Source organism: Vicia villosa, linkage group LG1, assembly GCF_029867415.1.
Source record: "Vicia villosa cultivar HV-30 ecotype Madison, WI linkage group LG1, Vvil1.0, whole genome shotgun sequence".
Classification (NCBI taxonomy): domain Eukaryota; kingdom Viridiplantae; phylum Streptophyta; class Magnoliopsida; order Fabales; family Fabaceae; genus Vicia; species Vicia villosa.
Genome location: NC_081180.1, coordinates 231,000,926 through 231,015,383, shown reverse-complemented (window position 1 = coordinate 231,015,383; position 14,458 = coordinate 231,000,926).

Below are 14,458 nucleotides of genomic sequence, written 5' to 3'. Positions count from 1 at the left end.
AGAACGGATGGAAGGGTTAATCAGTTACAGGATGTGAAGCATACCTTGGGATGGCTCTCCAAGTCTCTTTCAAGACAGATCTCTTCCTCAATGCTGTTATCAACATTTATCCAAAGGAAGAAGACCTTCTTGAGTCACTGGAGCCCGTTTGCAACATTAGCTCCCTGTCTATGAACTGTCCCTCACTTCCTCTTTGGTCTCTTGGATCTCTCCTACAGTGGAGGTTCTAGTCTAGACAGGCATGAAGAGTTTTCAAGCTTCCATGGCTGAACAAACTGAAGACCAGAGGGTTCTTGAGTTGTTTGCGCAGTCTTTGCGTAGGATAGAGTCTTAGGCTTTGTGTCCTTGTAGTTTTCTTTCCTTGTTGCATCTGTTTTCCTGCATTCCTCTTTTGTAATCCTTCTTGTTGAAATCAATGAAAAGTTATTTATGTTTCTTTCCTTTTGTCTCTTGATTTACATCTGAATCTTTTATGCTTTTTGATGTTATGACAAAAAGGGGGAGAAATATATGATAAATGATCTGATTAATATTATCAGTTACCGGGTAAAAAGGCTCCACACATTTACTAACAGAAGCTGCAAGCTTCATATGTTTCTAAGTTGTGTTGTTGCAGGAATCAAAGATTCAAGATCAACATAAGAAGCAACAAGATGAATCAAGCTCTTGGATTCTTGAAGCAAGCTGAGTGCTAGGAAGCTTCAGAATCGGAAGCAAGAAGGAAGAATGATCAGAAATTCTGATAATAGAATATGATCCAAATCATTGTCTATTTGCTCTGATACATTCTATAAGGCTTATATGGCTCTGATACATATTTTGTGTTCTGATACACATTTTATGTTCTAACTCATTCATGCTGACTTTTGTCGTTTAGTTTTTGTTCTGTAACATTTCAGGATGTAGAGATGCTCTGATGATGCTATGGTACATTCAACAATGTTCTGATACAATCTAGCATGAAGTGATGTAAGAAGAAATTTAAAGCTCTGAAGCTATCCGAGGGAAGCAGAAATCAGAAGCTGTGAATGTTCTAAAGATCCAGAAAACTCAAGTTCTGAAGCTGTCCTAAAAAGGAAGCATGAATCAGAAGCTGTGAATGTTCTGAAGATCAAAGAAATTCAAGTTCTGAAGCTGTCCTAAATGGAAGCAGGAATCAAAAGCTGTGAATGTTCTGAAGATCAAAGAAATTCAAGTTCTGAAGCTGTCCTAAACGGAAGCAGGAATCAGAAGTTGTGAGTGTTCTAAGGATCTAAAGAAATTCAAGTTCTGAAGCTGTCCAATGGAAGCAGAAGTCAGAAGCTATGAATTATCAGAAGACAGAAGCTTATGTGATCGTCTCTACCGAAATAATCAGGGAAGTCTTTTATTATTAAAGTTCTTCGAGTATTTATTTCAGAGGGAGATTATTCATCTCAGGGGGAGATTGTTAATCTCAGGGGGAGACATATTCACATGCTTATGCTATAGCTGTGTAATTTGTCTTTAGCCGTCTGCTCTTTCTGATCGCAAATTCATATCATTTATATATGTTTTTGTCATCATCAAAAAGGGGGAGATTGTTAGAACAAGATTTGTTCTGATCAATATTCTTAGTTTTGATGATAACAAGGATATGAATTTTGTGTGAGATAATGTGGTACTCTAATACATTGCAATTTCCCTTTCAGGAAATATATAAAGAGTATGCACAAATCAGCGCTCAGAAGCTTTGTCTCAGAAGGTTCAGCATGCAACATCAGAACATGGTCTGGCAAGACATCAGAAGATGGTCAAGGCAGAATCAGAACATGGGTCTATGAAAGCATCAGAAGAACTTGAGGTCAGAAGCAGAAGCACTGAAGTTCTCATGGTATCACGCTCAGAAGCACTTCAAGGTCAGAAGAAAAGAAGATGCTATGCACCAAGTTGTTTGACTCTGATGATATTTAAATATTATATTCACAAACATCAGATCAGAAGAAAGTACAGGTGGCAGGCTACGCTGACTGACAAAAGGAACGTTGGAAGCTATTAAAGGCAACGTCAGTATACACAGCGTGAACAAGGCTCGAGGTAGTTGACAAAAGCGTGAAACATTAAATGCAATGCTGTACGGAATACGCAAAGCATTAAATGCGCCCAACGGTCATCTTCTCAAACGCCTATTAATATGAAGTTCTGATGAGAAGCAAGGTTAACAACTCTGAACCAAATTCTGTGAATATTAACTTGCTGAAACGCTGTTCAATTCAAAGCTCAGAAACTTCATCTTCATCAAAGCTCACTACATTGCTGTTGTAATATATTAGTGAGATTAAGCTTAAACATTAAGAGAAATATCACTGTTGTGATTATAGCTTTTCAGAAGCATTTGTAATACTCTTAGAATTGATTACATTAATTTGTAAGTAACTAGAGTGATCAAGTGTTGATCAGGATACTCTAGGAAGTCTTAGCTTGTGTCTAAGCTGTTGTAATTAGAGTGATCACGTGGTGGTCAGGATACTCTAAGAAAGTCTTAGCTTGTGTCTAAGCATTTGTTCCTGGAGTGATCAGGTTGTGATCAGGATACTCTAGAAGACTTAGTCGCGGACTAAGTGGAAAACCATTGTAATCTGTTGCGATTAGTGGATTAAATCCTCAGGTGAGGTAAATCACTCCGTGGGGGTGGACTGGAGTAGTATAGTTAACAACGAACCAGGATAAAAATAACTGTGCATATTGTTTTTATTGTTCAAGTTTTTTTGACTACACTTATTCAAACCCCCCTTTCTAAGTGTTTTTCTATCCTTCAAATTCAAGGTGCTAAAAACATACCCAATTACTTGGTCTCTTACTAATATACAATCAGCACATAATTGTTAATTTCCCAAAATATAGCCTGAGATAAATAAGGAAACATAACATAACTTGTAACAGAAAAACATAACAGCCCATGCTGTCAAATACCGATGTCATGACATCTAGCATGACATCTAACGGAAAACCAGTATTAGCAACTCAAACATTTTCTGCAAAGCACATCAAAGTATGTCATGACATCAGTTAAGACATCCATAAGACACACAATGTTTTACCACAAAATTCAGCCAACTTAAAAATATCTACAATCTCCCCCTTTGGCAAAATTTTGGCTAAAACATTCTTGTCACCATATCCGAGAAACACTATGCCAAATTTGTCTTTTAGCAGCACCCCTACGAAAGCGCTTTTAGGAAAAAGCGCTGCTATAGGTTTTGCTAAAAACAAAACTAAAAATAAAGGGAAAAAAGCGCTGCTAAAGGGGGTCCTACGAAAGCGCTTTTAAAAAGCGCTGGTATAGGGCTGGTTACCAAAGCGCTTTGTAGAAGCGCTGCTATAGGCTGGTTACCAAAGCGCTTTTAGAAGCGCTGGTAAAGGGGTAGGTTACCAAAGCGCTTTTTATCTAAAAAGTGCTGGTATATGGGTGGTTATCAAAGCGCTTTTAAAAAGCACTCTCGTAGGTTATTTAAAATTAAATTTTTTAAAACAAAACATTCGTAGTTTATTAAGTTTTTCAGAAATCACGATATACCAGCTTCTTCTTCTTCCCCCAACGTAAACCTAGCTTCTCAGAAATCACGAAAATCTCCACGAAAATCTTTGCCTTCAACGAAATTGATTCTGAAATTCGACTATACTGTCACCATAGGAACTGGTTTACGTTGATTCCATCTCTGAATTTCGTCTTCTCTTTCACCGCCTCGCAAACGGCAAACGACGTTGTCACCATAGTGAGTTTTGATTGGGAATATTCTGTTCTTCAAATTTAACAGACTCGACGACATTCACTCGACAACATTCACTCGACAACATTCACTCGACAACATTCATACAAAGCCCTAAATTTTCTTGCTCCGTTCTGCATTCACTCGACAACATTCTTGTTTCCTTGATTCTTTACCAGGTATTCTTCATCGTGCCTATGACATTTCTTTTGGTTTTTTTTAAAGCTATTCATCCCATTCTATGTTTTAAGTTTAAAAGAAAATAAAACTTTGTATTTGAGTTTCTTTACACTTATCGCTGGCCAGTATTTATGTTAGCTCTAAATATGTAGGAGAATCAAACTGTTGGACGAGCAGTGAGGTCTTGTTGGTAGAGTTTAATAACATTTTGTACTGGAAACATATTAGGTATTTAGTTCCAATGTTTTCTAGCAGTGAGGTCTTGTTACAAGTTTTGAGCAGTTTGAGACACAAAATCATCAGAAGGTTTGATAAGTGGAGAAGAATGGTGAGGCAACAACAGGGAAAGTTTTATATTATGAGGATGTGTATCTATATGCTTCTCAATTGGCATAAGTACTCTTAGTTAAAAGCATTTTTTAAAGTTTTTTCAACCAGCTTTTATAGTTTTAGGTGTTAAGTGTTATATATATTAGCTAGTTATATTGGATTGCACTATTTGATCGTTGACCTTAGTCATTATAGCAAATTAATAGTAACTGAATTTGTATATGTAACATCTTTAAGCAGTTGAAAATCAACATAGAAATGTAAAATATCTTTCTCATTTTCTTTCTGGATCTCTTTAATGCCTCCCTTCCCTTAGAAACTCTTAGTTTTAGTTTCAGTTGTACGTGTTGTCACAAAAACTTAGAAATGGAAGAAAAGACCATATTAAGTGTATATAATTAAGTGTTATATTTTTTTACTACCACTGATATGTATATACACTTTTGTAAATTTAACAATTTAATTTTCAATTTTCCCTTATGCATGATACATTACGTCCTCTCTTATATAAGTGAAACTAATTATGGTAAGCTCTTACTAAATATGTGACTTAGTTTTCATAAGATTTTGTTAATAATGCATATGATTACAGCTAGTACAATATATTATTACTTCTAGTTGTGCATGTGATTCTTGCTAACTCTCTTTGTGGTTATTAACTAGAAGAAGTTAGCTAGTTAGTAGTATAATACTATATAAAAAGCTATGCTTCAAAGTATCTCTTTATTTGATGGGATCATGGAATTATTTCCCCATAAAAGTTATGCTTCCGGCGAAGAATCTTATTATTTATTTGATGGGATCATGGTTATGATCATTTTGAGTTGGTTATGGTTCACTATATTTATGATGATTGAGTACAAGACAAATTACTACGCATGAGTTAGAATATCTAACTGAAAATTTGGTGATGGTATTGTCTAAAAATCGATTATTAGGTGGACATGATATTTGCATAGAAACCGTGTTAATTCAAGTGTCTAAGTGCTGAAATTTTTTGTGGTGTTATTTGATATTGTTAGCATGATATTTGGTTGAAATAGTGGATTAAAGAGAGGGTATAATATTGGAAGTTTACTTGGTTCTTGCTTACTTGAGTTGTTCAGCACTAATTGTTGAATTTGATGGATAACACTTGATGGTGTATTTATAGTTAAAATTCCTTTATATTATAGCGGTTTTTCGGTTGATGTCGGTGTTTATACATAAGGTTGGAATCACTTGAAAATTGATTCTCTTGAGATTTTTATGCATAATTTGCTGCTGTCTAGCTTTTGATTTGTATGAATAATGCTTGATCTAAGCTTGATTTTTCATGTATTGGAATTGAAATGGATTATAGCATGAATTATAGATGAAACACAAAGTTTCACAAAGATATACACTAATTAAGTTCAACACAACTCAACACAACTAGTAATTTTTGACATATTTCTTTGTCTTCTGCAGGTTCTTTCGTAGCTACAGGTTCATTGGCTCTTATATAGCTCCTCTGTTGAAAGGTGAGTTATTATTGATATCTTGTATTTGCTTTGTATTTGTTTTAACAGTTTACCTTGTAAAAATATTTTTCATATAATAGTGATACTTATAATATTTATGCTATAATAATTAAGACATGAGTGATAGATTCTAAACTGTGTTAATGTTTTAATGTATTGAAGTTTTAACATGAGTGATAGATTCTAAACTGTTTTAATATTGTTTTAATAGATAGATATAAGAGAGGTTTCATGTTAAATCTAATAGTTCTGTAACATAATTTTTCCCTACCAGCCTGTGGCTTATTTTCTCTGATTCCAGACTAAAAACAGAACAAAACACTAACAGTTGAACTGCCATGTCCCTTTGTGTCATTCTCATTGGTGTAGTGTAATACTCATTATTCCGACATGTGGAATATTCTCTGATTTTTAAGTGATGAACTTACTAACTTTGTAACTTTTAGATTATATTAAGTAATACTCGTTATTCCGACATGTGGAATATTCTTGATGTCAATTTCGTTAATCGTTAAGTGATGACCTTACTAACTTTGTGAATTGAATTCGCTATAGGGGTTACTTATGAAGAGTGAAAGTTTGATCGTTTTTGTTTAGCTTAATTAAGACATGGATAAGACATGGATGAATTCAAACCGATTGTCAAAAGAGTACGAGAAAGGGGTATGGGAATTCGTTAACTTTGCGGTTGCGCACTCCAAAGAACCGATTCGAATGGCGTGTCCTTGCATGGGTTGCTGTTATGGGGATAAGGTTGACGGGAATCAGTTGGCATCGCATTTACTACGGTTTGGAATTGATAGAAGTTATACAGTTTGGAGTTTGCATGGTGAGAAAAGTAACGGGAATGTTGAGTCGAGGTGTAATACAAAGTATGCTTCAAACGAAGATTGCACAGACACATATGATTGTGATCGAGTCGAAGAGATTGCAAAAGCTCTTGAAAAAGATCTTGAGGATTGTCCCAAAATGTTTGAGAGGTTGGTAAGCGATGCAGAGAAACCGTTGTATGATGGTTGTTCAAAATTCACAAGATTGTCTGCGGTGTTAAAGTTGTACAACTTAAAGGCGGACAATGGATGGTCGGATAAAAGTTTCACAGAGTTATTAGCCCTTATGAAAGATATGCTACTAGAGGATAATGTTCTTCCCAATCGAACGTATGAAGCCAAAAAGATGTTGTCCTCTATTGGCATGAGCTATGATAAGATACATGCATGTCTAAACGATTGCGTTTTGTTTCAAAATGAGTATGCAGCGTTGAATGAGTGTCCTAAATGCGGTGCCCCTCGATATAAGAAAAAGTTGTCTCCGGCCAAAGTCTTATGGTATTTTCCTATAATTCCGAGATTTAGACGCATGTATCGTAGTGAAACCGATTCAAGAAACTTGACTTGGCATGCAAATGAAAGAATTATTGATGGAAAGTTGCGACATCCGGCAGACTCACCACAGTGGATGAAAGTTAATAGTGAATATCCTGAATTTGGAAAAGAAGCAAGAAACCTTCGCTTGTCATTGTCTACTGATGGAATGAACCCGCATGGTATTCAAAGTATCTCGCATAGCACATGGCATGTGATTCTTATGATTTATAACCTACCTCTATGGCTATGTATGAAGCGTAAGTACATGATGTTATCTATGCTAATTTATGGGCCTAAACAACCAGGGAATGACATAGACGTAAAATATTTGTGGGAGAATGGTGTGGAGGTTTACGATGGGTATAGGAAAGAAAGTTTCAACTTGAGGGCGATGTTGTTTGGAACAATTAATGATTTTCCAGCATACGGAAATCTATCCGGGTACAGCAATAAAGGTCAAAAAGCGCGTCCTGTTTGTGAAGATGAAACCGATACGACACGATTGGATCTTTGTCAGAAGAATGTCTTTCTCGGCCATCGTAGATTCTTAAATTCTAATCATCACTACCGTGGGTGGAGAAAAGCATTCAATGGAAAGGACGAACAACGTACAACCCCGCCTTTTTTGACAGGTGAGCAAATTTTGAAAAGGTGAAAGATGTGAGCACTCAGTTTGGCAAGCCTTTTGAAAATTCACTTGTCAAGGGTGGGTGGAAGAAGAAGTCAATTTTTTTTGAACTTCCATATTGGAAGTCGTTGTACGTAAGACATTTCCTCGATGTTATGCATATTGAAAAAAATGTATTTGACATCGTTATAGGTACGTTACTCAATATACAAGGAAAGTCTAAGGATGGCCTTAACATAAGGAAGGACATGGTAAACATGGGAATGAGAACTGAATTGGGACCCGTGACGAAAGGAAGACGAACATATTTGTCACCTGCTGTTTACACTCTATATAGAAAGGAGAAGAAAACATTGTGTAAGTTCCTCAGTGAAGTTAAAGTTCCAGAAGGCTACTCTTCAGATATTAGAAGACTTGTGTCCATGAAAGACCTCAAGTTAAAGAGTTTGAAGACGCATGATTGCCATGTTATAATGGAACATTTTTTACCAATAGGTATACGTTCTATTCTGCCAAAAAAAGTAAGAAGCGCATAACTAAACTGTGTTTTTTCTTCAGGTCAATTTGCAGTAAGGTGATCGATCCCGCGATCTTACCAATATTGCAAAAAGAGATAGTTGTTACTTTATGTGATCTTGAAATGTATTTTTCTCCCTCGTTTTTTGACATAATGGTTCATCTAGTCGTTCATCTTGTGAAAGAGACACAATTGTGAGGACCAGCTTATATGAGATGGATGTACCCTGGTGAACGTTATATGAAAATATTAAAAGGGTACGTGAAAAACAGAAGTCGACCGGAAGGGTGTATTGCCAAACGATACATTGTTGAAGAAGCGGTTGAGTTTTGTACTGATTTTCTGTCAAATGTTCAATCAATTGGACTCCCCAAATCTCATATTGTTGAAGAAAAAGAAGAAAAAAGGCTAATTGGAAATAAAGTTGTGACAATATCAATGGTCGAGCGGGATCAAGCGCACTTGAATGTTCTGCACAATGAGATTGAGGTTGAGCCATATGTTGAAATGCACAAGGTTGTTCTCCGAGATTTAAATTCGAATAGAAATGAGAATTGGATAGTAAGAGAGCACAATCGAAGTTTCATTCCGTGGTTTAGGGAACATATTTGTTCAAAGTATCGTTCAGATCCTGCTTCAGTAACAGAAAGGTTGAGATGTTTAGCATACGGTCCAAGTATAATTGTGTTTTCTTATAGCGCATACGCAATTAATGGATACACATTTTATACCAAAGAACAGGATGATAAAAGTACTATGCAAAATAGTGGTGTTACCTTGCTAGCTGAAGCAATGCATATATCAAGTGCAAATGACTTAAATCTGAAATTTGCAAATTTGTCATATTTTGGGGTTATCGAGTGCATTTTGGTGTTTGATTACGCGAAGTTTCAGATTCCTGTATTTGGTTGCAAGTGGGTTGAAAATAATAATGGCATACGAATGGATAAGTCAGGATTTTTGCAAGTGGATCTTGTCATACCCCAAATTTGTCCTACCCTTTCAATATTAACTGGCTTAGGCTTTGCATTCATGTACATACCTACATTAGGTCATCTAACACTTCATGCATCACTAACCAATAATTTGAGACTTGGGATCAGAGGCCTTCTAGTGAATTAGGGTTTTATTGGGTTGAGGCTCCTACTTCAGATAAACTTGTTTCAACTGGTCCTTCTGTGCGCACTGGATTATGGAATCAGGGTTTCGATTCATGGATATTGTGGTTTTCCTCTTCATCAAACTTCAAAGTTTTCTTCACCCATATACCACAAATTCAATGATTAAGGGTTTTATTTCCCTATTTTTGTGGTGATTCGAAGGATGCTGCGCATTTGCGGAACTACAAGTCGTTGACATTGGGGTTCATGTAAGAATTTGGATCAAAGTCACTCTTGAGGCTTTTGGGATTAAAGGTATGAATGGAGAATGCATTAGGAGTTTGAATATGAAGCATATGGGGGAAAGTTACGTTTCAGATGTAAGGGAATTCAAACACACTCATTCATTCAAAAAAAACATTTGAACATGGTTAAGAAGAGGTCCTTCAAGCTACAATCAAAGCCTCCTTTCAAGAACTCCAAGATTAAAAAACAAGAGGAAAATAAATTTCAAAGTTCAAATTGGAAGAAAGTTATTACAAAAGGAGCAAATCTCATTACAAAGCCAATTACATTACACTTTCTTATATTTGCTATTTCATTACACCCTATCCAAAGTCATTACAAAAAGAATTACACAAAATATACATTTCCTATGTGCTGACTTTCTTTGTGCCGTTGACTTTTAGGGTCAACCGTTGACTAAAACTTACAACCAGCCCCTGCACTCAAAGGCGAACTGCACCCGTGTCTTGTCCTTCACAAAATCACACATGGAAAAATAGAAAAAAACTGGAGCTGCATAGTCCATAAACCGAACCTGCATCGCGAAGATAAACAGAATCAGTCATGATTCAAAAAAAAGAAAAACAGCCTCGCAACTTTCAAGAAGCAAATCCACACACAAACAGTACATACATTCAAAGGAAAACCTACATTCGAATTCAGTCCAAGCATACACAAAGCTAACAGCCACATACATAATCATAAGCCAATCCAATCTCACCTCAAAACCATGATCTTGCAGCCACATCCGAGTTACATCATCAACAACAATTCAGTCGGCAGCTAGATTCGAATGCGGGGAGTTATTAGCTCCCGTGGACCTATCGGCTCAACAAAAAACAGAAAACCACATAAAGAAGAGCACTAGCATTTTCAAGTTTGGGGAGCTATGCTAACAGAATCTCACAAAAACCTAACTAACTAACAACCTATCCTAACAAATTCTAACCAACCTAACCGATTCTCTTTCTTTTTCCAAACCACCTAACAGATTCACAACAGAATTCAACTGAAATTGTAACAGAATCGGGGGAGAATAACAAAGATCAGAAAAACCGTGTAACAGAAAATGAGAGAGGGATTATAAACCTGGAAACTCTATATAACAGAGCCATCCTTCACTCGTGGAGCTCTCCCGAAAAATCCTTCACTTCTTCACTCTGTTTCGACTCCTTCACTCTTCCATCTCATCCACCACCCTCTTCAATACTCTCTCCCATCTTCATCATTTCAATTCCATCTTCAATCACCAAAGAGAATTCAGAAGAAAAAAGAAAGAAAAGAAAATAGGATAACGAAAAAAGGAAATCGATTGGGGCTAACCTCATAACAGAAGAACCTTCATCTTTTTCTCTCTGATTCGATCTGGAACATCTTCATCATCACCACCTTCAATTATATCTTCAATCTTCCTCATTCGCTCAACTTCAACTCTTCATCATCACGCACAGCATCAGTCATCCTTCCATTATGTTCGTCGTCACCTACACACCGCAAATGAGGCTTTAGAAACGAGAAGAAGAAGAGGGCGAAATTGAAGACACAAGAAAACCGAAGCGTGATATTGAACGAGAGAGTGAGGCGCGGAGTGAGCCGAGAAAGCATGATCGGAGAGATGAGATCGTTGCGTTTCGTTTCTGTTCACAGCGACGCTTCGAAGGTTGATCGGAGATCTCCACCGCGCCGTTGAGTTCGTTGAGAGAGGGAGAAGAGAACTGGAGAAGCTGATGAGTCACAGGTATTAAACCCTAATCCCCCTTTATTTCTCCATTTAATTGATACGTTATTTAATTAACATAAAGTTTTGGTTAGTATAAAGTTTAGTTTTAGCATAAGGTTTGAATTTGATGGAGTAAATTAGACTTTGGGCCTTCACCGAATTGCTGTTTCTCACCCCACTAAGTCCATGCACCCCCATCTGTTTACACTAAAACTACAACAAAAACTCTATTGGGCCATTGCTTGGGCCCTATCACCGAAGATCTTACTGTGCACACCCATGGAAGCCCATGGTACTACTACTTTTGGCCATTACTACACAACAATGTTACAAGACAATGCTGTTGGGCTATTCCCCATTGGGCCCTGCGCCTTTGCCATCTGCACCATCAAATTTAATGTTCACCCCCTGTTTCCTTTTTAACTACTAGAATTTAGATTTTAATTAGCTTTTTCCTATTTTCTTTTAGGTTATAAAATGCTAATTTCTCAACTATCATTTTTTAGGCTTTGATACTAATTTTGACATAAAAATGTTCATAAAAAATATTAGTTTTAGGCTTATAGTTTTAGCCTCTTTTGCTTGATTTAGAAGTTCATTTCTCCTTCATAAAAATGCCATAAAAAATAGTAGATTTTCTTAGGTTAGTTTTGGCATTTAAGATCTTTTATAAAAACCCATAAAAATAGTAGTATTTTGTTTAATTTTGCACTATTGTTTGAATTGCTTTTGTATCAGTTCCATGTTATTTTTGTATAATTGTTGTGTGACTTTGTTGCTTAGCTTTTGGCCTTATTTTAGGCCTATGTTGTTAATACCACTTGTATGCTTCTCTTAGATTCTATCTCATGTTAACATTAGGATTTAGACTTGTATAGACAACTTAGATTAGAATTTAGAAATAGTCCCCCTTCTCATTCTTTTTCTTTTCAATCTTAAAATACTTAATAAAAACCTGACAAAGATCATACTGTCACGCTTCTGATATATGGTGGGAAAGAAATGATTGGGGCGTAGGCCCCGATGTACGTTCTTCCCCACATAGTAGAAAAGAAATGATTGGGGCGTAGGCCCCGATGTACGTTCTTTTCTACTAAACGGAAAAGAAATGATTGGAATGTAGATTTCGATGTATTTCTTATCCGTCATTTAGAGAATCGATTGTGGTGTAGACCTCGATGTGCATTCTCTGAATATTCAAAAAAACAAACGAAATTCTTTTGGTATGATCTAAGTCACAAAATTAAATCCCCTTAAAAATCACCAACCAAAAATACTTCAAAAAACCTAATAAATGGTCAGATTTAAAACAAAGTAAGGAAGTGATGCGAGACCTTGTAGTGGGTTCTCGTCATCATGGAATTACCCTAAAAGACACAAACCAATCATTTCTTTTTCTTTTGCCTCTTTGGCACCTAAGGGCACTGTTATTTCCGCTCGTACGCATCATAGGCGATCCCTTATGCAAGAGCGCGAACGTTAACGCCGCCCAACTAAAAAAACACAAAAACAAACAGAAAATCGTGAGCCGAGCTACGGTAACTCTGATTCCTGAAAAGGATACGTAGGCAGCGGGGTAGGGCCCGTGCGAGTACAATTCTTTCTTTTCCCTACATTTTGCATTCATTTCGCATTTAGACATAGACATTAGATACACCCTTTAGATAGAAACAAACATAGGTGGATACCATCGAGTACGATGGGCGCGAGGGGTGCTAATACCTTCCCCTCGCGTAACCGACTCCCGTACCTTGATTCTCTGGTCGCAAGACCCTGTTCCTTCCTTTGTTAGGTTTTCTGATATTCCTTTCCCTTATGGGATAAATATATTGGTGGCGACTCTGTTCATTTTTCGCGAGCGTGCGACAGCTGGCGACTCTGCTGGGGAGGTTGCTAGACCTGTTGCTGGTCCATCCTTAGCGAGTCGATCCTAGCCTGCGTTTGTTTGTTTATTTACTGGGTGTTTATTTGTTTTTATGTCTATACCTTGTATATATGTTTGCATGTTTATTCTTCTGCTTGCATATCATGTTTATTTTTGTTTGCACATCATGCATATGGATTATATTCTGTGTTCCTTGGGGTCTTCTGTTCTGTTTTGCAGGTTGGGTGGGATGTTCTATGAGGTAAAAGGCCCAATACCCAGGCCAGAGTGACACATAGGATACCTAGGATAGAGTGGATAGTCATGACGCCGATGAGATGTCAGGTCTTGTCTAGTGCGATCATGAGACCCACGCCCAGTCGAGGTCCAAATGGGGTATCATTGTTGGCATGTAGATGCAACAATGGTGGTGCCTCAGGAGGACTGATAACGCTGGTTGCCATTTTGACCTACCCTGACCTAGACTACACCTGTGAGTGGGGAGGGATATACATGACAGGTACCGTTGGTGATTATTTGGTTCCGTTGGTGACTATTTGGTTACGTCGATGACTGTTTGGTTCTATTGGCGACTATGGTTCTTCTGGTTCTATGATCTATGTCGGACCTTTGATCTCATGACATCTGACCTATATCAATTATTCAGAGGATTGTACAGTGGTTACTAAGATTATATGGACCTTGATCCCATGCTTGCATTGCATAACATCATTGTTTTATCCACTTCATTTGTGAGGAATTCTAAAGTTTACTTCCAAAAAAGAAGAAGAAAAAAGAAAAAAGAAAATAGAAAAGCAGAAAAAAGAAAAGAAAAGATATTCTATACAAAACAAAGCTTTAATTCCAAAAAGAAAAAAAAGAAAAGTGTATGAGAAGGCTTTAGGATTCCTCGGAAACGAAACATTGCATTCATATCATGTTGCATGTCATGGTTCCGTATCAGAAGCTAATTGGGGTCCCTTTCAATCCAGATTTCTGCTTCATCAACGCCTTTGACTTCCCTACATCCGTAGCATACAAGGATTAATCAGAAGAGAATCATGGACCATCTTGAACAGAATCAGGCTGAACTTCGTAAGGACTTGGATACTATGGGGGAAAGGATGACCCAACTCTTTGAGACTCTCCATGCTGTTGTTCAAGGACAAGAAGAGCTAAGACAAAGTGTTGCTAAGTTGGCTAATGGTACTCCTACTACTGTTGCTAATGGGGGATC